At 39.6% G+C, this 22,419-nt stretch overlaps 1 long non-coding RNA gene across 2 annotated transcripts; it reads left to right on the forward strand.

Moving 5' to 3' along the window:
* The first annotated feature begins 277 nt into the window (after positions 1-277).
* On the forward strand, positions 278-22,087 carry LOC134760439 (uncharacterized). 2 transcript variants are annotated; one of them, XR_010137874.1, is made up of 4 exons: positions 278-403; positions 4,308-4,511; positions 6,148-6,370; positions 21,945-22,087. It is a non-coding gene; the product is annotated as an uncharacterized LOC134760439 (long non-coding RNA). The 2 variants fall into 2 exon arrangements; XR_010137873.1 differs by lacking the exon at positions 21,945-22,087 and adding an exon at positions 16,384-16,520.
* The last annotated feature ends 332 nt before the right edge of the window (positions 22,088-22,419 follow it).

Consider the following 22,419-nt stretch of genomic DNA (forward strand, 5'->3'; position numbering starts at 1 on the left):
GCCTCATAGGGTTATTAATAAAATGGAAGCTAATGTGTTTAAAATCACTTAGTTCATAAGCTTTAATTGGTTTTTTAAAAGGTATTAATAAATAACAGTACAGCAGTAGTCTCATCCATTGTCCCAGTCTGAGCTGGCCTATCTCTCTCATTGTGGAACATTTCCTACCTTCTTCTACTCTCTCCTGACAGCTGCTTTTGCTGCTAATAAATCCTGCCTGTGATATCACAGTGCATTGTAGCAGCTGGCTCAGAGTCGAGACATCAACACATGAATCAGACAGGATGAGAGGAAGATAAGGCTAAAGACAGAGGCTCCAGCTACCTTGGTGACAAGGAATGGAGGAGAAAATGAACAGGAAATTTTAATAAGATTAGGAGGGCTTGCTTTTCTGCCAAGTGAGGTGGGTTTAAACTTCTTCCTGTGTTCACTACCTAGTTTGTCTGAGTTAGGCAATTGCTTGAGGGAGAGGTAGCTAATCAGGAATTTGGCAACCAAGAGGAAAAACTGCAAATGAAATCGACCATCTGATGTTCAGGAAGAAGAAGGAAGGAAAGAAGGAGGGAGGGAGAGTGAACAAAAGGAGGGAAGGAGAAAAAGAAGCACCATTCCCCTTCCTGACATGCCTACCTTGGACACATTTCCAGCATGGTAGAAATAGGCTTCCCAAGACTCACACAATTAAGAATTAGTTTTCTAAAATTTGATGTTCATAAGAGTAAGTTCAATTCCACAGTGGCACCTAAGACCATTCAAAATATGATTCCTTCTGAACTTTCCCTCTCCATCTCTGGGCACCCCATCTCCATGTGTACATAGAAAGATGTAGTAACAGGCCAGGCATGGTGGCTCACACCTGTAATCCCAGCATTTTGGGAGGCTGAGATGGGCAGATCACTTGAGGTCAGGAGATCAACGTCAGCCTGGTCAACGTGGTGAAACCCTGTCTCTACTAAAACTACAAAAATTAGCCTGGTGTCCTGGCGCGCACCTGTAATCCTAGCTACTCAGGAAGCTGAGGCAGGAGAACCACTTAAACCAGGAGGCGGAAGTTGCAGTGAGCCGAGATTGTGCCACAGCACTCCAGCCTGGTGACAGAGAGAGACTCTGTCTTAAAAAAATCAAAATAAAAAAAGATGTAGTAACAAAGTTTAAGTGTTTACTCACTGTCAGGTTCTATATCTGCATTCTTTCATTTAGTCTTCTCAGCAACCCTGGAGAATGTCCCATTATTATCCTTATTTTCTTTACAATAAAACTGAGGCTTAGCATATTATATTATTTTCTAGAGTCACAGATTCAGCATGATGTTGAGCCCCACAGCCTGATAACAGAGAGTATAATGATGACTATTGTGTCATCAAAAATTTTTTTTTTTTGAGATGGAGACTCACTCTGTCACCCAGGCTGCAGTGCAGTGGTGCGATCTCAGCTCACTGCAACCTCTGCCTCCCAGGTTCTAGTGAGTCTCCTGCCTCAGCCTCCCGAGTAGCTGGAACTACAGGCACGCACCACTATGCCCAGCTATTGTGTGTGTGTGTGTGTGTGTGTGTATTTTTAGTAGAGACAGGGTTTCAACATGTTAGCCAGGATGGTCTCGATCTCTTGACCTCGTGAACCGCCCACCTCAGCCTCCCAAAGTGTTGGGATTACAGGTGTGAGCCACCGCGCCCGGCCCAGTGATTTTTTTTTTAAGAAAAACAATACTTTATATGTGAGTGTATGTATATGTTGCTTAGTATGTGTCAGCCTCTGCCCAAGACACCAGGGATACAGTGGTGAACAGCACAGAGGTAGAGAGGTTATACAGCTCTTCAAGATTGAACAAGTAGCAAGCAGTAGACTGGGGATCCCAACCCTAGTCTTCAACTTTCAATTTTATTTTTCTATTACACTCAGCTGTTCTCCAATTCCCATGTCTTCATATTCAAAGACGCTATTAACCTACCCTATCACCACCACCTGGGGCCTGCAAAGCAAAGCAAATGGAGTTAGCATCTTTGTAAATACGAATTGTCTGAGTCAGAACTCATTGGACCCAGGGAAATGCCCTTCCCTGTTTTTCAGAGAGAGTAGAAATGCTATTACTCTCCCGGAGAAAGCATGAGGCTCAGGATATAAGCACTGAAGAGCTGGTTCTCGCTCCGTGTGATCCGGCCAGGATGACTTCCCTTCATAGATCCTCATCTGTAGATTGAGAAGGATGGATGAGCTGGTTCCCAGGTTCCCTTAGCCTTTGTGGGAAGAAATCTATTTGCAGTAGTTCCCTAAAACTATTAGTTCAAAACTCTTTAAAACAGGGAGTTTAATGAAAAGTTAGGGAGACAAAAGTTTGACTAACAGAAGCACGGTCTTTTAAATTCCACTTACTCTGCCAATCTTTTGCTGATCAATATGCTGGATCACACTCTAAGGCGTAATTGGCTGCAAGCTTTTCCTAAGGGCTTTAAAATTCAGAGCCCACTAGGAGGCTGAAGCCGGAGGATCACTTGAAGCCGGAGACCAGCTTGGGCAACAAAGCAAGATTCTGTTTCTACCAATAAAGTAAAATTGGCTTGGGCAAGGTGACACACACCTGTAACCCTAACTACTCAGGATGCTGAGGTGGGAGGAGCACTTGAGGCCAAGAGTTTCAGACCACTCTGGGCAGCATAACAAGATGCTTCTCTATTAAAAAATAAGAAATTAGCCGTGCGTGGTGGTGCATGCCTGTAGTCCTAGCTACTCAGGAGGCTGAGGCAGGAGGATCACTTGAGCCCAGGATTTCCAGGCTGCAGTGAGCTATGATCATACCACTGCACTCCAGCCTGGGCGACAGAGTGAGACCGTCTCTAAAATATAAAATAAAATAAAGACATCCAAGCTTTATCAGGAGAGAATACACATAGGTAATTGTGTTGGTGAATTCCTGGGGCTTCATTCAATAGAAATTCTTCTACGACAACAGTCATCCTTAGCTTCCTCTTCTCCAGAGTCTAGGTGCAGGGTAGGAGTTAAAAGCTTGAACTCACACATCAGTCAGGAAAGATCTGCGTAAAACTGTCATCCCTTAATTTCTCTTAGCCTGTTTCTAAGGGGATATTTCTATGAGGATAATTATAGTACTTCCCTCTTTGGGTATAATCAAACCAGTTTATGTAAGTATAGCTTAGCCCACAGCAGAAAGGTAATGAGATGTTCAACTGATCAACAATGAAGTCTACAGGGTCATAGATGTCCCTGAGCTCCTCAGAATATTGTCATACTGACTTAGATAGTTTATTACCACATTCCAATATTAACATGCTGTCTTAATTGCAGAGAGACCCTGTTACCTGTTACTAATAACAATATTTAGCAATTTTTTTTTCTTTTTTGAGATGGAAACTTGCTCTGTTCCCCAGCCTGGAGTGCAGTGGTGCCATCTCGGCTCACTGCAACCTCTGCCTCCCAGGTTCAAGCGATTCTCCTGTCTCAGTACCCTGAGTAGCTGGGATTACAGGTGTGCACCACCATGCCTGACTATTTTTAGTAGAAACAGGGTCTCACCATGTTGGCCAGGCGGGTCTCAAACTCCTGACTCCAAGTGATCCATCCACCTCGGCCTCCCAAAGTGCTGGGATTACAGGGGTGAACCACCATGCCCGGCCTATTTAGCACTTTCTAACTGGACAGAGAGAGAGAGAGAGAGAGAGAGAGAGAGAGAAATGGAGGTAGGGGAAGGAGGATTTTGCAGTGTGCTTAGCTGGAAAGCCAGCTAGGCAGTACGCATGGAATGAGCCATCAGTTTCCACAAGAATTGTTAGTAATGACTCCTTCTTCCCTCCCTTCTGGCTGGCTGTCCATTTTGTTGAGGGCTGGATTGTTTATATGAGAAAAATTCTGGTCCTGTGTTAGAAGGCACGCTTGCTGCTAAAGACAGGTGCTGATAGAACAGTGCAGAGGGCATGATGCTTATGAATGGAGTCACAAAATATCCCACTCCACGAGCCCTGCCCCACACACCAGCATCAGCTGCTTGATTGCTTACAAGCTCACAATTCTAGCAGACATCAGAAACTTGGAGGAGATGCCAGTGGCTCTGAGAACCAACCCACATTACTTGTTTATTTCCCCCCAACCATTGTTGAAGAGTATTTAGCAAGTATATTTCCTGAAGGTGGTTCTTTTTACAAGAAACCCCAACAGTGATTTAATTAAGCCTACATAAATGTTAAGTGGGATTCAAACAGAATGGGATTTTCTGATTTTTATGTGTTGAAATAAATTCCTTGTTCTGTTCTAATTGAATAGATTGAACACAGACTGTATTTGTTCTTATCCTGCAGCCGCTTTCACAGGAGCGATAAATTGGAAATGTTATCTGGCTTGATACGCCAGTTTTTCTGAGAAAATCACTCTGCCAGTGGTGAGAGAATGGAAGAGCTGAAAACATCTTCTTTTTTCAAAGTCATATGTCACAAACCTAGGAGACTCCAAAAAATAAATTATGGAATATTATGACCACTGCTGCCAAGGATACGGTGAAATAGGTACATCTTGTATGCCCAGTAATGTTGAAAATTAATATAATCTTATTTAAAAAGCAATTTGGACATGTTGAAAGAAAGCCTGAAGATTACCACCATGCTTCATGATTCTATCCAGGTGTCCCACTATGGGAGCCAATTCCAAAGAAATAACTACAACTTGGGAAAAAAACTATATGCATAAAGATGTTCATTATGGTGTTAGCTATAGCAGCAAAACAAAACAAAAAAAATCACAGAAAATGTTTGCAAGAATTCCCATATAGAAAATTATTAAGTCAGCTATGACACTTTCTCAGTAGGATATTATGCAGCACTTAACATGAAAGTCAGTAAGCTTACATTGAAAAATACCCAAAGCATAATCTTAAGCTAAAATAAATCTAAATATACTTATACACTATAACTGCACTTTTTAAAAAATATGACAGACAGCATGAAATATCCAGAATAGGCAAATTCATAGAGACAGAAAGACAGGCATAGTGGTTGCCACAGGCTGGAGGAAGAAAAGAATGTGGAGTGACTGCTAATGCATAAAAAGGGTTTCCTTTTGGGGTGATAAGAATGTTCCAGAACAAGATACGGGTGATGGTTGCACAACATTGTAATAATGTAATAATGCCACTACGTTGTACACCTTAAAGTGGTTAAAATGATACATTTTATGTTATGTGTATTTACCACGTTTAAAAAAATAAAATGACAAAGGATGAAAATGAAAGTATGTAAAAATTGGAACAGCAAATGTTTTCGGAGGATGGGATTATGGGTGGATTTTCTATGTTTTTGAAATTTTCTGTTATCTTGGTATTAGAGAAAGGCAGAATCAGACAGTATTAGAATGCAGCCAAGAAGCCTCAGGGCTGTGATTTCCCCAAACCCCATCCCTTTCTCCAACTCCTGTAGACCTGGATATCCAAAACTGGAAACTGAGGCAAAGCCACTGCAAAGGACTGGACTTATGAGAGAAACAGCAGGGAGTTGGAGAAGAGGGAATAGTTAATGAGTACAAAAATACAGCTAGACAGAATGAATAAGATTTAGTATTTGATAGTACAACAGGGTGATTACAGTCAATAATAATTTATTGTACGTTTTTAAAATATAACTGAAAGAGTATAGTTTGTAACACAAAGAAATGATAAATGCTTGAAGTGATGGATACCAAATTGACCCTGATGTGATTATTACACATTGTATGCCTGTATCAAAATATTCCATGTGTCCATACATACATATACCTACTATGTATACCCATAGAAATTAAAAATAAAAAAGTATAACAAAAGAAAGAGAGGGGGGAATAAACTAAGAAATTCAGTGTATAGAAAATTTTCAGTGCTTCAGAATTGCCTGCATTCCTCTTCACAATTGTTATTCACTTTCTCCTCCTCACAGTGTACCATCATAATGCATTATAATACAGTGCCATGGTATAGTTTTGTCTGTTTTTGAACTTTATATAAATAGAACCATATAAAGGGTCTTCTTTTGTGTTTAGCTTCTTCCACAAAAAACTATAGAGTTATCTATATTGCTGCACATATCAATAGTTCATTCATTTCTATTATATCATAATATATTCATAATACCATATGAATGAACCAGAGAAATGACCTGCTTTATGTTTTTAAAGAGTTTGTGGCATCTGGTTTTAACTCCAACATGTAAAGAGCTTGGAAGCCATCTTTCCTTCCACCACAAGAAAACAGCTGAACTGAAAATCAATGACTTTTCTTAGATCCATTACAGAATTGAGATTGCAGGACACACTACCACCCTGAAAACTGGAGATAGGCAAATACAGAGAGGAAGCAGATCAGCTTACCTGAAGCAGAGGCCGCTGGAATCAGTGACAGGTAGGAACATTTAAACTGTACCTTTGATGACTTACTGGAAGCTGAGTGTGGACCAGATTGGGAGCCTGGTTTGAGGGAGGTCTCCATGCTTCTGTGTGTTTTATCTCCAGGAGTCCCACTAGGTTCCCACAGTGAAGATCAGAGAAAAACAGTGAAAAAATCCCTCATATTTGTTCAAAGGAAGAGAAAGTAGCCATTCTGAAGTAAGCCTACAGGTTTCTCCATAACAAAGATCTACCCAGGAAGGGAAAATACTTTACTAGTTTCTTCTCCCAAGTGAAGAAAAAGAAATACCCAACTCCAGCTCCCTGTAGCCTTCCTGTCCCTCTAAACAGAAGATATAAAGCTTAGAGGCATCTTAGAGGTAACAAACTCCCTAAAAGACTAAAGCTTAATCATAGGATTATAGAACACCTCACCTTTTCCCACACCTTACTGCATTATAGAGCTCCTGTATAATAATATGGATTACAGCTAAAAGAGCTATAAGGCTTAGATTTATTTAAGAAGGAGTTTCTAGGGAAACCCAGAGACAACCAGGGAGACAAAAACAAATGACATTAAAGTAAATGTGAGCCTCTGACTCCTACAGCTGTATAAAATGGTAAACACAACCTAACTCCTAGCCAAATAAACAGAAAACTTCAGTAAATGCATATCCACCTTTGTTGTTATTATCCAATATATCATGTCCAGTTTCCAACATAAAACTACAAAACGTGCTCAAAGACAAATAAAAACACAGTCTGAAAAGAAAAAACAAGCATCCAGACCAGACTTAGATATGGAAGAGATTTGGGAATTATCAAGCCAGGTATTTAAAATAACTACATATATGCTAGGGGCTGTAATGGAAAAAGTAGACAACATGTAGGATTAGATGGATAATGTAAGCAAATAGATGAAAAATGTAAGAAAGAATTAAAATGAAATGATAGAAATCAAAATAATCACATCACAAATAAATAAATTGCGATGGCCTCATCAGTTAGTTGAAGAAAGAATCAGTGAGCTGGATGTATTGTCAATAAAATATTTTCTCAACTGAAATGCAAAAAAAAAGATAAACAAGCTGGGCACAGTGGCTCACACCTGTAATAAACAGGCCAGGCATGGTGGCTCCACTTTCAGTGTCTGAGACAGGCAGATCACTTGAGGTCAGGAGTTTGAGACCAGCCTGGGCAACATGGTGAAACCCCGTCTCTACTATAAATACAAAAATGAGCTGGGCATGGTGGTGTGTGCCTGTAGTCCCAGCTACTCGGGAGGCTGAGGCAGGAGAATCACTTGAACCTGGGAGGCGGAGGCTTCAGTGAGCCAAGATCATGCCACTGTACTCCAACCTGGGCAGCAGAGTGAGACTCTAAAATCTATCAATCAATCAATCAATCAATAATAGAATACCCACGAACTGTGAGACAATTTTAAAAGGTATAATGCATACAAAATTGGAATACCAGAAGGAAGAAAGTAGCAGAAAAATTGTTTGAAGTAATAATGATGGGAAATTTTCCAAAATTAATGACAGAAACTAAACCACAGGCATAGTAATCTCAGAGAACAACCATCATTATCAAAATATCTATCTAGGCATACCATATTTAAATTGAAGAAAACTAAAGACAAACAGACAGGCTTAAAAGAAGCCAGAGGGAAAAATCAACCACCTTCTCTACAGAGAAACAAGAATGAGAATTACAACAGACTTGTCATTAGAAACTATGCAAGCAAGAAGAGAGTGGAATAAGATATTCAGGGTTGAAAAAAAATAAAACTCCAGCAACATAGACATTTGTGTCAAGCAAATTTTTTTCTCAAAAGTAAAGGAGAAGTAGATATTCTCAGACAAGCAGAAACTGAGGAAATTTGTTGTGAGCAGACTTGCTTACAAGAAATGTTAAAAGAAGGCCAGGTGCAGTGGCTCATGCCTGTAATCCCAGAACTTTGGGAGGATGAGGCAGGGAGATCACTTGAGGTCAAGAGTTCCAGATCAGCCTGGCCAACATGGTGAAACCCTGTCTCTACTAAAAATACAAAAATCAGCTGGGCTTGGTGGTGCACACCCATAATTCCAGCTACTTGGGAAGCTGAGGCACACGAATTGCCTGAACCCAGGAGGCAGAAGTTGCAGTGACCTGAGATCATGCCACTGCACTCCAGCCTGGGCAGTGGAGTGAGACCCTGTCTCAAAAGAAAGGAGGAAGGAAGGAGGGAAGGAGGAAAGGAGGGAAGAAGGGAAGGAAGGAAGGAAGGAAGGAAGGAAGGAAGTAGGAAAAAAGTTCTTCAGAGAAAAGAAAAATGATATAGGTCGGAAACTCAGATCTACATAAAGAAAGGAAGAATAACAGAGAAGTAATCAGTGAAAGGTAAATGAAATCTTTTATTTTTGTTATTTCTAATTGATCTAAAAAGATAGCTGTTCAAAGTAATAATAGCAACAATATATTGGTTGAGTATAGCAGATGAAATGAACAGGCTGGTAGTATAAGAGATAAGAGGGATGAATTGGGAATACTGTGGTATAAGGTACCTTCACTACCTATGAAGTAGAGAGGTATTATTTAAAAGTATAATTAGATTATTTTAAAATGTGTATCACACTCAAAAGCAGCCACTGTTTTTATCAATATATAATAATTTTACATTTTTGGGTGGCACATGTGATATTTTGATACCTGTAACACTGTACAACATGTACCCTGATACCATGTACCCTAATACAAATCAGGGTAATTAAAATTCCATCACCTCAACCGTTTATCTTTTCTTTGTGATGGGAACATTTTAGTTTTTCTCTTCTAGCTATTTTGAAATATACAATTATTGTTTACTATAATTTCCCTACTGTACTATTTAACACCAGAACATATTCCTTCTATCTAATTGTATTTTTGTACCTGTTAACTAACTTTTTATCTCCCACACCCCATCCGCCACCACATATGACTGATATGCTAAGAGAAGTGGGAACATGGAGTTATATCAAGTGTTCAATTAAATCTAGCAAAGGCAGAAGAAGAGGGGAGGATAAGAAAGAAAGAGCAAGTGCAATGAAAAGAGACAGAGCAAGTGCAATGAATAGAAAAAGCTACAAACATGATAGATATTAATCCAAGTAAATCAATAATAAACTTAAATGTGAACAGTTTAAATATACCAGTTAAAAGACAGAGACTGTTGCATTGGATTATTTTTAAAACAAAGCCAAGATTTATTTGTGTGTTCTCTATAAGAACCCCATTTTAAATATAAATACACAGATAGATTAAAAATAAAATGCATGGAAAAAGATATACTGTTCTAACACATTAACACTAATCAAAAGAAACCTGGAGGATCCATATTAATTTCAGTCAAAGCAGACTTTAGAGCAAATAAAATTGTCAGAAGTAAAGAGGAGCATGGCATAATGATAAAGGAACCAATTCTCCAAGAAGACATAACAATCTTTAAGGTGTATACAACTAACCACAAAGCATCAAATTACATGAGGCAAAAATAGATAGAACTGAAAGGAGAAATAGATAAATCCACTATTAAAACTGGCAACTCCAACACCCATCTATCAGTAATTGACAAATCTATCACACAAACATCAGTGAGGATACAGCTGAACTGAACAACACCATCAGTAACTGAATCTAATTAATATATGTAGAGCACTCCATCCAGTACAGCAGGATGCATTCTTCTCAAGCTTATGTAGAAAATTCACCAAGTAGACTACATTCTGGGTTGTATAATACACCTTAACAAGTTTAAGAGTGTGCTGTCAAATAACAATGGAATTAAATTAGAAATCATTAACAGAAAGACAGCTCAAAAAATCCCCACATACTTGAAGATTAAATAACACACTTCTAAATTACACATGGGTCAGAGAAGAAGTCTCAAGATAAATTTTTAAAAATATTTTAAGCTAAACAAAATGGTAACATTAAAATATTGGGACACAGTGAAACAGTGCTTAAAAAGAAATACAGAGCACTGAATATGTATTTTAGAAAAGAAAAAAAGGATCAAAATCAATAATTTAATCTTCTACCTTGGGAAACTACATAAAGAAGAACAATATACACTAAAGCAAACAGAAGGAAATAAATAATAAAAATTAAAACAGAAAATGGTAAGATTGAAAACTGGATGTCAATAGAGAAAATCAGTTAAACCAAAATCAGCTTTTTAAAAACAGTCAATGAAATTCATAAACCTCTCATCAAGCTAACCAAGAAAAAATGGAAAAGATACAAATTAATAACATCAGAAATGAAAGAGGGAACACCATAATTGAGCCCATGGGCATTTAAAGGAGAATAAAGAAAATTATGAATACCTCCATGACTCCAAATTTGATAACTTAGATAAAATTGAAGCGGGATATTTCCCTGACCCCTTCGCAGGACATGCAAAGGGGTGCCTTGTTGACTCAGCCTGCAGTACTCAACTCCTTGTGAGAGGGACCATGCAAGCAAACAAGGCAGGAAGTGGAGTGTGTGGTCACTGGAACTAGCCGGCTGCTTTGGTGCCAGCAGAGGCAAACTCCACTCATTTGGACCTGCTGGGCTTCCCCCTTTGTGGGAAGGAGCACACAGGTGAGCAGGTGCAGGAGCCAGGGCAAGCAAGCACTTTTGGGAGCTGGCAGGAGTGAACTCCACACAGGGCCCCATAGCAGCATCTGGCAGAGAGATGCCCATATCCCCAGAAACCCCAGAGACAGTCTTACAGTGCTCTTTTAGCTCTGTTGTCTGCAGATGGCTTAAATGTTACCAGTTCAGTATACTCTCTGCCTTTTCTCATGAGGCAGCTGCCTTCCATTAGTGAGGGCAAAGTGTCAATGTGACAGCCTTTTGCATCCACATTTGTGGTAGCTGAGCTCTTGTCTGGCATCCAGGAGAAATGAAGTCACACAAACAAATCAAAGTTTAGTAAATGTGGGGAATTTTATTGCCAATTTTCATTGGCAATAACATTGCCAATAACATTGGCAATTTCATTGGCAATGAGAGTCACTGAAAGTGACTCTCAGTGGGAAGGGGAGCTGAAAAGGGGACGTGATAGGAAAGTAATCTTTTCTTGAAGTCCAGCTGTCTCCAGCCCGATTCTTCTCTGAAGTTATGTAATCAAGCTGTCCCTCTGAAGTCAAGCTGCTTCTCTCTGATGTACAACCAGAGTCTCCAATGTCCAGCTGCTTCTCTCTGCCAGCTGGGTCTGGGGTTTTTATAGGCACAGGATTGGGGGCAGGGTGGGCCATGGGTGGTTTTGGAAAAGGCAGTATTCAAGCGGGAAAACAGGGATGTAAGTTCTCACTTTGGGCTGTGGTTTCAGGTTTTTGGGCTTGAGAGTGGGGCCCTTGCCAGGGACCCTCCCTCTTCTGCCCAGAATTTCCCTGCCTTCTGTCCCTATCAAAATCAATCAATTCCTTGAAAGATACAAGCTACCAAACCTCACACAAAGAGAAACAGATAATCTAAAGGGTCTATATTTATTAAAAATCTTCCTAAAAAGAAAAAATCCAGGCACGGATAATTCCATTGCTTAATTCTACCAAACATCTAAGGAAGAAATGATACCAATTTTGTACAATGTGTTCAAGAAGATAGAAGCAGAGGGAATACTTTTGAACTCATTCTATGAAACCAGCATTACGTTAATACCAAAACCAGATAAAGACATTATTTAAAAAAATCTATACACCCACGTCATAGATGTAAAACTCCTCAACAGTATCTTAGAAAACAGAATCAAAAATATGTAAAAAGTATATAAAATATACATAAATATATATGTAAATATATAAAAATAATTATACAGCACAAGTAGGGTTTATTCTAGGCTTGCAAGGCTGGTTCAACATTAAAATCAATTAATGTAATCAATCATATCAACAGGTTAAAGAATAAAAATTGTATGATTATATTAATAGATGTAGAAAAAGTATTTGACAAAACCTAACATCCATTCAAAATACAAACTCTCAGAAAACTAGGAAAACAGGAACATTTCCAAACTTCCTCAATTTGATAAAGAAAATTATCTACAAAAAACTCCAGCTAACTTCATACACAATGGTGAGAAACTTGATACTTTCACCTCAAGATCAGAAATAAGGAAATAATGTCTCCTCTTGCCATTCCTTCTCAACACTATCTCAGAACTTGTAGCTAATGGAATACCATAAGAAAAGAAATTAAGAGATATACAGATGGGAAGGAAGAAATAAATTATCTTTGTTTACAGATTAAATTATTGTCTATGTAGAAAATCCCAAAGAACTGGACCAAAAAATCCAGAACTAATAAGTGATTATGGCAAAATCAAAGAATGTAAGGTCATTATACAAACATCAATTTGCCCCCAATATGGTAGCAATGAACAACTGAAGTTTGAAATTAAAAGTAAGATATAATTTGCATCGGCACCAAAAAAAAGATCTCACAAAATATGTGTAGGATCTATATGAGAAAAACTATAAAACTCTGATGGATGACATCAAAGATCATTTAAATAAATAAAGAGGTGTTCCTTTTCATTGATAGAAAGACTTGATATAGTTAAGATATCAATTCCTCACAACTTTACAATTTGTAGACTCAGCACAATTACTACCAAAATATCACCAAGTTATTTTGTGAATATTGACAATTTGATTCTAAAGTTTATATAGAAAGGCAAAAGAAACAACTATGTAACTCAAGACTGAAGAATAAAAAAGTCAGAGAACTAACACTATCGGATATTAAGATTTACCACAAAATGACAGCAATCATGTTAACAAGGTATTGGTGAAAGAATAGATGAATGATAAATGGAACAGAATAGAGTACCCAGATGTAGACCCACACAAATATAGCCAACTAATCTTTGACAAATGAGCAACAACAAGACAATGGAGAAAGGATAGTCTTTTCAAGAAATGATACTGAAACTTTTGGACTTTGGTATGCAAAAAAAGAGAACCTTTTATAAAAATTAGCTCAAAATAGATGTTACACATAAACTGCAAAATTACAAAACTTCTATAAGGTAATGTAGGAGAAACCTGAGGTGACCTTGGGTTTGGTGGTGAGTTTTTAGATTCAACATCAAAAGCACACTCAGTAACAGAAACACAATACAAGTCATGTATCTGTTAAATAACTTTTAACCAAAATGTACAAAGAACTCTTAAAACTCAACAATAAGAAAACAAATAACCTGATTTAAAATGAACAAAAGATTTGAAAGACACCTGAAAAAGATACACAGAGAGCAAATAAGCACACAAAAAGATGCTCAGTCCCATATGTCATTAGGAAACCACAAATTAAGACAAAAGTGATAGTACGACACACCTGTTAGAATGGCTAAAACCAAAAAAAAAAAAAATCGCAACACCAAATGCTGGCAAAGATGCAGAGAAACAACACTTACTTGCTGCTGGTGGGAATGTTAAATGGAGCAGCCATTTTGGAAGACAGCTTGCAGCTTGCAAAGCTAAGCATAGCCCCACTATATGAGTGCAGCAATCATGCTCCTAGCTATTTACCACAAAGAGTTGAAATTTATGCATGCACAAAAACCTGCAACATGAACGTTTACAGCAGCTTTATTTGTAATGGCCAAAGTCTGGAAACAACCAAGATGCTCTTCAATAGGTGAATGAATAATTTCTGGTATATCCATACAATGGAGTATTATTCAATGGCTGAAATAAAATGAGCTATCAACCCACAAAGAGACATGGAGGAACCTTAAATGTATTTCGCTCAGTGAAGAAGCCAGTCTGGAAAGCCTACACACCGTATGATTCTAATTAGATGACATTTTGGAAAAGACATTACTATAGACAGGGAAACAATCAGTGCTTGCTGGGGGCTTGGTGGAAGGGCACGTGCATGACTCCTGTAGCGACAACTCCTGCTGAAAGCAGGCTCACAGGCAAAAATTACAAAATAAATTATATTAAAGACCACATAAATACTGGGAGAGTTTACTACCAAAGGGAGGGAAGAGATGAATAGAGGAAGCATTGGAGATTTTCTGCGTGGTGAAACTATTCTGCATAATACCATAAGGGTGGATGCACATCATTATGCATTTGTCAAAACCCATAGAACCAGACAACATAAAGAAAGGAACATCATGTAAATGAAGGACTCTAGTTAATGGTAATGTATAAAATTGTAACAAATATGCCACACTAACGCAAGATGTTAATAATAGGAGAAAAGGTATGCTAGAGGTAGAGAGTAGGGGTGGGGTGCGTATATGGAAGTCTGTATTATCTGCTCAATATTTCTGTACATCTAAAACTGTACTAAAACTGAAGCCCATTTAAAAAATAAAAAATAAAATTAGTTGAGTGCAAATGATGGTCTAAGCACAGCAGTCAAAAAAAATTAAAAAAACAACAACGACAACAAAAAACAAAGGTGGGGGGCTGGGCATGGTGGCTCACGCTTGTAATCCCAGCACTTTGGGAGGCTGGGGTGGGCAGATCACCAGAGGTCAGGAGTTCGAGACCAGCCTGACCAACATGGAGAAACCTGTCTCTACAAAAACAAAAACAAACAAACAAAAAACCCCAAAAATTAGCTGGGTGTGGTGGTGCATACCTGTAACCTCAGCTACTCAGGAGGCTGAGGCAGGAAAATCACTTGAACCAGGAGGCAGAAGTTGCAGTGAGCCCAGAACCCACCATTGCACTCCAGCCTGGGCAACAACAGCAAAACTCCGTCTTAAAAAACAAACAAAGAAAGGAATTCTATTAATTTTTTTGTAAAGCTTGTCACAGCTGCCAAAGTAATCTATACCTTATTCCTGATAAGGGATGCCATTGGTAGGTAGGGGTGAAAATATCTTAGAAATGCAACCTTCCTTCTAATTCATTAATATTTCTTTTCAGAGGTTTTACGGGTGCTTTAGCTGTCTTTTTGTGTCTTTTTTCACCTGGTGACAAAGAGCTGCAATTTTCCTACCTATCAATTTGGCAGTCTGTGTGACATTTGATGGAACAACTTATGGAGTATGGTGGTGCTTATATTTCTACAGTCAGTCTTCCTGGGTTCAGTTTCAGCCCCACGACTTAACAAGCCTATGAGTCTGAGTTTTAACAAATAGCATGGAGGAAATGTTAGTATTTACCTCAAAGATTGTGGTAAGGATTAAATAAACTAATCTCTGGTTCCCATTAGATGTGTTCAATAGATGTGAGCTGTTATTTTTATTATTTATATAAGTCTTACCCAATGCTCACATCAAATAGGGGAAAGATGAAAGATTCCCGCTCAAATTATTTCTGGACTGTCAAAGTACATAAAAGCAAAACTAAGATAGGATGCTTAGAAGCTGTGGAAACACGGCCAAGAGGAAAAAAAAAAGGAGAGAAATACAGGTCAGGATAGCTTGAAATCTCCTCTGCCCTTGATCTGGGCATCCAATATAGCTCACCCCAAATCCCTTTAATAATCCCCTTCTGTAAACTTGACCCTAACCTTGTGCTCTCCAGTGCAGGAAATAATGATAAAGTCTGAGGTTTTACCTCTAAGGTTCTCGGTGACCCCTGGCCTGAGCCTCCACCTCTTGAACCTGAAATCAGGAAGGGTCAAGACCCTGATTATTTCTCCTGCTCTCTTCCTCTCTCTCGGTGTTTATATTTTGCTCCACATGCCTGGGGCCCATCAAAGGGAAAGGAACATGTTCAGAAAATAAATAGCATTGCTGTCTTAGGCTTTGCTTGCTAGAAGCTGTTTATATAATATAATCTGGTTTCTTCACTTTGGGGAACTTAAGGCACAGAAATTGCTTTCCCTCAAGTCTTAATATCATAGGACTCAAAAGAGACCCAAAAGAACTTCATGGGACCATGGTTCCCTCCACAGACATGTTGCTAAATAGTTTCTTTCCCTTCATGTTTGAAAGTTGCTTCTTCAATCAAGAAGCCAAAAACATCTCCAGAAGCACTGATACTCTGTTGCCTCGGGCTGCGACTTGTGGCTTATGCTAAATTCTTTTCTCTCTCTCATCCTTGCTAGGCTGCATTTGTAACCAAGCCCTGGTCCTTTTCATTGCATCTTGCCAGAATGAAGAAGAGCTGATCTCTCCAGTTCCTGTTATTCCCCTTACATTGCCCACATTTATTGCTCAATAAACCACAGAAATCCTTTTGTAACCCTCGTTCTCCTCTCTTCCCCCTTTCACTATTGAATTTAAAACTCATGCATTAGGCATGTGCTTTGTGATATTTGTGTCACCTCTCTAAATTGTAGTGCAAAAAAGAGGAAGAAAAGGCATCTGCTCAAATTGACATTTCCATCTCGGCTCACTCATTTGAGAGTGACAGGCTATAATTTGCCAACAGGTTCACATCCAAATGCATAGGTTAGTGCTGACATCAGGTGATTTTTCCACCATTGCCATCTCCAGCTCATGCATGCTACACAGGAGGCCACGCTTAAGTCAGCAGATATTGCAGGAAAAAGGAAGAGAAAAAAAAGGAGAAAGCTCTTGATTCCCTAAGCCTCTTAATGCACCAAACACAATGATATACTTAGGTCTATTTGGTGGAGCAGGTGGGTGGGTCAGAGCATGCATTGGAATGCTGTGTGGGTTGAGAAAACTGGGTTTTCTCTTATGTGCACTCAGTCTGGTGCAAACACACTTACCCTTTGACTCTGTGAGTAAACAGACTTTGTAGCCAGGAAAACCAGAATCAATTCCTGGCTCTGAAGACCAAGACTGAGGTGAGAGAGGAAACATAGTTCCCTCCTGCTTCCAGTGGTCTTTCCCTATCCAGTTATGTGCCTCCCCCAGCCACAACAAGGTCCACTTGCTATTAGACTGGTGCAATGAATGGCAAAAACCACAATTACTTTTGCACCAACCTAGTAACTTGTACATTGTCTGGCCAAGAAGAGAACGTGTTTATTACTTTGTCTTTTTCTTTCTGTTTCTTTTCTCCCTATTGCTTCTTTCATCCTCCTCCTTCCTTCTGGATTCAATTTTCTTCTTGCTGGGTTATAGTCTTTAGAGGTTCTCTCAGCAAGCATCTCTTTGGTAGTAAATTCTCCTAGTCTTTTCATGGTCTTTAATATAATTTTGGGGGGTAATTTTTGCCTGTGTGCTTACTTTCAGCAGGAGTTGGTATTAACAGCAGTCGTGCACGTGCCTAGGTTTAGGAGGACTCCTATTGTCTGGGTTTATGGTTGTCTCTGCAGAGGTTCCTCACTTCCTGGCTAGCTTTTACATTAATTCCGTGCCTCGAAGTTTCTACCCGATATGAGGAGGTACAGATCAGGCTCATCTACTACATACACCTCATGCAGTTCTAGGGTTCTAATATTTTATGAGTCACTACTTTCCATCAGCGATTCAGACAGACATTCACTTCTGGTCTCTGTCCTGGAGCTGGAAGGGAAGTTTCTCCTCCCTGTTTACAGACTTAGCATATGTTTCCTGGTGCCTTACTTTACCCAGGAATCTTCATTCCTTTTTGTAGCCTTACAAGGGGCCACAGGCTTGAAGACAGTTTCTTTCCAAGAACATTACAATCCCAGCCCCAGAGGGTCAAATTCTGTTCTCTACTGAGCCTGGAAAGCCTCTTATCATCTCTAGATTACCTGAGGGGCACCCTTTTTAACTTTGACCTCAGATTCTATTTTATTGAATTAAAATTGTTTATTTAGTAACTTTACACTTTAGGGCATAGAGAAGGTTTTGCATAAAGTTTTGTTTTGCCTTATTGACCAGGAGTCCTGCACTCACCTTTCTGCTCCTGTTTTTTCAACTTTCATGTATCCCTTTGAAGCTTGGGACAACATCCAGGTTTGCAATTGTGCCATCTATGGACTACCTTACCAGTCAAGACTTCAGCTAGTGATGGGCTTTCAAGCCCTTACTGCATCGACGTTATGAAGTCAGAGACCCAAAGACATTTTGAGCAACACTTGTTTGGGGAACCAAGATCTCTGTGCAGGTTCACAAGCGCATGGTAAACTCTGACCTTTACCAAGTCTGGTTCTGGTCCCATGGGCAGCTACTCAAAAACGAGAGAAAAGGAAATGAGATGAGGTGGCTGCACATGGAATAGAACGTCCCGCATTTTGGGGCTGACCATGGATAGCATGCGTTCTATCCCTGTTGTAGTACATTATTTCCTGCTCAATCCAATGCCTCTCTTTCTTTAAAGACAAGAAATGTGTTTATGTCATCATTGTCTTTGGCAACCAAAAGAGTGAGTCAGTCTTCACGTTCCAGAGTGGAAAGAAAGCAATAATCAGATATCAGAACTAGAGAATAATATCTTAGCAGCCAACCTAAGGAAAAAAAATTTTTGATTAGAGACACCTTAATGACCAGGGAACATAAGGTTACCATCTTTGCCTCATACCAACTTGCTCAGTCCACTTGAATGTTTAGCAAATATTGCTTTGAAAAAACTTCCTGGTTCAGGTGACATTATAAGATAAGCACCACATAAATCCAGGATGGACAAGGAAAGAGGCTTCTGAAAAGAGGATGAGACTTGGCAAATAGAATATAGCTCCCATCTCTGAGAGGTACCCCGTCTGGTAGCAGAGGGTCAAACAAAACAGTTTCAAAGCCTGTTTTCCCTACAGCAGCCTGTAGCATCCATGATTTTTGGAAGAGAAGGGACATTTCTCCTGGATGTTAGCTTTCTTGTCTTTCCCCCAGGCATCTCCCAGAGTAGGGAGGGAGCTCTTCTATTTGTTGAGGGCTTAATCTCTGCCAGGCAGGAGTTCTATCTATTTTTAACACATTTGACAGAGTGATCTTTTAAAAGCAAAATTAGATCATTCTATTCTCCTTTAAAAACTATTCAAGGGGTATTTTCTTTGCATTCAGAGAGATCCAATTTTTTATCCTCACGTACTTGATGTGATCACTGTTTTCTCACCTGTTTTGTAACTTACAGCAGCTCCCGCTGCTCAATACAGTTCAGCCTCTTTCTGTTTCTTGATGTCTTCCAGCTCATTTCACCCCAGGGCCTTGGTGCCTGCTGTTCCATTGGTCTGGGGCCCTTTCGTTCTTATATTATCATCTGGTTGGCTCCTTGGAGTCATTGAATCTCAACTCAACTCAAATTTTGTTTACTCGGAGAAGGTGGCCCTGAAGCCCTATCAGGTTAGCCCTTCCTGTCACTAACAACATCAGCCTGTTTTATTTTCTTCATGGCCGTCTCCATTATCTGAAATTACGGTCTTCATTTATTTATTTCCCATCTCTCTTCTCTACTGTAATGTAAGCACCATAAGAACAGGGGGTTTTGATGATCTGATTCACCACAGCATCTCCCGTGCCTAGAGCTGTTCTGGTTCTTAGTAAGCCTAGTGGCTGAAAATATGGCCTTTGTAGCCAGTTGACCTGGGTTCAAATCCTAGCAAAGCTATGTGACCTTTCTCCTGTTGCCGAACCTCTCCAAGCCCTCACCTTTAAAATGGTAATAGTAATCATAATTCTTATCTCATAGAATTGTTCTAAGGATTGAAGGAGTGAATGCATATAAAGTGTTTTGAATAGCACCTGGTACATAGTAAGCACCCAAGAAATGTGAGTAATTATCATCGATTATAAATCTGTTAAATGAATGAATGAATCTGGTGTTTTCCCATACAGATTTCATTGACTTCTCATAGCAAATGTGATTCCATCCATTTTATGAGTGATGTTAAGAAAATTGCCTGGGTTTTCACAGCAAGAATGACCTGGATAAGGATTTCTTTCCACATCTACCAGACTGTGAATCTCGGGCCCTCTTTTATGATTCCAAGCCCTCTCCCCTCCCCTCTGGTGTCACCTGTTTCTGTACTGTGCCTTGGCCCTGTGCTGGGTCAATTTTTCTAAAACCTCTTGCCCTGGTGTCTTCCTAGCTGGTGTCAGCTTGAGGCTTGATCTTGAATTAATTCCCCTTTTGCTCCTGTGTGTGCTGCAGACTCCTCCACTCAGGTCTGCTCATTTCAGCCTCTGTCTCAGCAGTTCCTGATGACCCCCAGCAAGGAGCAACAAAAGGGATTTTCAAGGAAGAATACCACATTGATTCTTCCACTGCATCTTGCTATGGAAATGGAAAGAGTGGTAGTGATTCCCCTGGTCTCATCACCCTGACTGGCTCTACCTGCACTGAATTATTCTTCCCAGCAAGGTGGCAGAAATGGCCCTAGTGTTTTTTTTATAGAGCTGTCTTTTATCTCCACTTAGTGTCGACTTCTGCATTCAAGGTAGAGTGGGAAAAAAACATAAAAGTAAACATTCTTCCGGGAAGAAAAAGGCCCAAGACTTCAAGTCAACATGGTAAACAATGGCGTAATTTTTCATCTAACTGGGTTCTAGAATTCGTGAACTTCAATCAGACCCATGTTGCAGCATTTGCTTTGATATGTGCTGTGGAATAATACTTCACACTTCCCTAGGGAATTCAGGGAGGGTGATTATCACATCCATTCCCTCTATCTGTCTCTTAAAGACATCCTTTGGGTCTCATCCTCTCTCCAGAATTTAGAAATGAGAGGGAGCAAAAGCTCTTGACTACTCCTCTGGCCTAAACTGAAGGTGTTTCATGTATACGAATGTAAGTCAAGGAGTCACACAAGTCTGTCTCTGACAGTATGTGAGCCTCTATGTAGGTGCAAAGCGTGTCTGTGTGTGAATAAGAAAGTAAGCACGAATAAGTGTATGTGTCCATATATGAAGTATGTGTTTATGTGCCCAAGTGGGTAAGTATGAGAGCGTATGCTTGTATACCCATATGTAAGCATATATGTGTGTAAACATGGTATGAAGATCATGCAATTTTCACCTAGAGATGAGTGTCTAGGTGCCTACGCATCTTTGCATGTCCAAGTGAGTCTTAATAAATATATCTTTGGCTGGGTGCAGTGGCTCACACCTGTAATTCCAGCATTTTGGGAGGCCGAGGTGTGCGGATCACAAAGTCAGGAGTTCAAGATCAGCCTGGCCAACATGGTGAAACCCCGTCTCTACTAAAAATACAAAAATTAGCTAGGCGTGGTGGCGTGTTCCTGTAATCCCAGCTACTTGGGAGGCTGAGGCAGGAGAATTGCTTGAACCAGGATCCAGGAGGTGGAGGTTGCAGTGAGCCAAGATGGCACCACCACACTCCAGCCTGGACTACACAGCGAGACTCTGTCTCAAAAAAAAAAAAAAAAATGAAGAAAAAAATCATTATATGAGCATGTTTCCCAGTATATAAATATATCTGGGCATGTGTAAGTACTTGTGTATATACACCTTTGAGGTCTGTGCAAGTGTGTGCATGAGTGAAGAGCTAAGTGAATGCATTTGTGAAAGTGCATGCTTCTGTGCAGGTGTGAGAATATATGTCTATTTCCCTATAGGTTGTGACTACATGGGTAAACAGAGGTTCAGGTCTGCTGAGGATGGAAGAACAGGCCACACCGTTCTGACTATTTTTCCATGTCACCCTCCTGGGCTGTGGAAACAGAACAGGGCTTTAGAATTAATCTTTTCCAGTAAACTCAACTCTGAAAATAGTTCCGCTGTAAAATTTACCTTGCCTTCTAGAAAGGCCCATCACTTCTGTGCTCTTTTCCCATAGGTCTGAGGAAGTTCTTGAGATAAACTTTGTGAGTGGTCCACTATTTCTGCATTTCACTCCAAACTTTGTTCTACTCATTGTTCAATTTAATGCCTTGAACCTGGCTTATAATAGATGCTGAATAAATGAGTTATAATTGAGAACAATGTTGATTATTCTTTTACAACTAAACTCTAGCCATTTACAGATTTTAAATAAAGTGATCCATAACATTGAATTCTTCCTGAATGTATTATCAGAATGTGAATTATGGGTTATGGCATTCATCATTTGCTTCATTCCTTATTCACTCAACAAACACTCACTGAGCACCCACTATACTCCAGGCTTGGATTTGGACACCGGAGATGCAACAGTGAAGAGATGCATTCCCGTAAGGAAATCAATCAATAGGCAATTATAATACAGAACAACCCATCCTGAGTGGTCAAAGTAAGAACCATAAGTTGAATCCTCAACGTTATTTTAGGACAAG

The sequence above is a fragment of the Pongo abelii genome, chromosome 18 (assembly GCF_028885655.2).
Source record: "Pongo abelii isolate AG06213 chromosome 18, NHGRI_mPonAbe1-v2.0_pri, whole genome shotgun sequence".
Classification (NCBI taxonomy): domain Eukaryota; kingdom Metazoa; phylum Chordata; class Mammalia; order Primates; family Hominidae; genus Pongo; species Pongo abelii.